Source organism: Etheostoma cragini, chromosome 3 (genome assembly GCF_013103735.1).
Source record: "Etheostoma cragini isolate CJK2018 chromosome 3, CSU_Ecrag_1.0, whole genome shotgun sequence".
Classification (NCBI taxonomy): Eukaryota; Metazoa; Chordata; class Actinopteri; order Perciformes; family Percidae; genus Etheostoma; species Etheostoma cragini.
The window spans coordinates 29,506,848-29,507,980 of NC_048409.1; the positions used below are offsets into that span (position 1 = coordinate 29,506,848).

The 1,133-nt window shown below is 35.2% G+C and overlaps 1 protein-coding gene across 1 annotated transcript in view; it reads right to left on the reverse strand.

Moving 5' to 3' along the window:
- The window catches only part of LOC117938696 (CAP-Gly domain-containing linker protein 3-like), a 16,969-nt gene that overhangs the window by 9,524 nt on the left and 6,312 nt on the right, over positions 1 to 1,133 (reverse strand). The window lies entirely within an intron of this gene.

A 1,133-nucleotide genomic window follows, 5' to 3' on the forward strand; every position in this document is an offset into this window, starting at 1 on the left:
CCTAATACTGTATCTGAAGTCTCTTTATATAGACCTTAGTGGTCCCTAATACTGGATCTGAAGTCTCTTTATATAGATACTATTATACTGTAAATACATGCATGCTTCCATGTTCTTTACAGGTTAAAATTAATGATTAATTTCTTTGTTTCTTGGGTGTGTTATTCAATTTTATAGCATTTGATTTTTTTAAATGTTTTTATAAGAGTATCCTGACTAAACTTTAACGTGTCTAGGATTCACTGAAAATCCTCAGATCTTAGCTGTTAGTAAAATAATGCATAATTTCTCCTTTTTTAAGTCAAAAGTATGTCAATTAGGTGCGGTGACCATGGCTTTGTGGGTTTGAGACCGGACTACAGACTGGTACCTTAGTGTCACAGCGTGTAGCCATTTTATTGCATCTACCAGGGCCTGCAGTTACCCTATCTGGCCACTAGCCACTGTACACTTTATTTCCTCATGAAGGTGATTTGCTGTGTTTCTGAGAGCCGACTCGTGGACATGCGCCAACATCACGTGTTGTTGTGGGGGGGGGGGGCACAGTATGAAAGATGTCTTTACAGTATGAAAGGTGTCTTTACAGTATGAAAGGTGTCTTTACAGTATGAAAAGTGTCTTTATAGTATGAAAGGTGTCTTTACAGTATGAAAAGTGTCTTTATAGTATGAAAGGTGTCTTTACAGTATGAAAGGTGTCTTTACAGTATGAAAGATGTCTTTATAGTATGAAAGGTGTCTTTACAGTATGAAAGGTGTCTTTATAGTATGAAAGGTGTCTTTACAGTATGAAAGGTGTCTTTACAGTATGAAAGGTGTCTTTATAGTATGAAAGGTGTCTTTATAGTATGAAAGATGTCTTTATAGTATGAAAGGTGTCTTTATAGTACGAAAGGTGTCTTTATAGTATGAAAGGTGTCTTTATAGTATGAAAGGTGTCTTTACAGTATGAAAGGTGTCTTTACAGTATGAAAGGTGTCTTTACAGTATGAAAGGTGTCTTTATAGTATGAAAGGTGTCTTTACAGTACGAAAGGTGTCTTTATAGTACGAAAGATGTCTTTATAGTACGAAAGGTGTCTTTATAGTATGAAAGGTGTCTTTATAGTATGAAAGGTGTCTTTACAGTATGAAA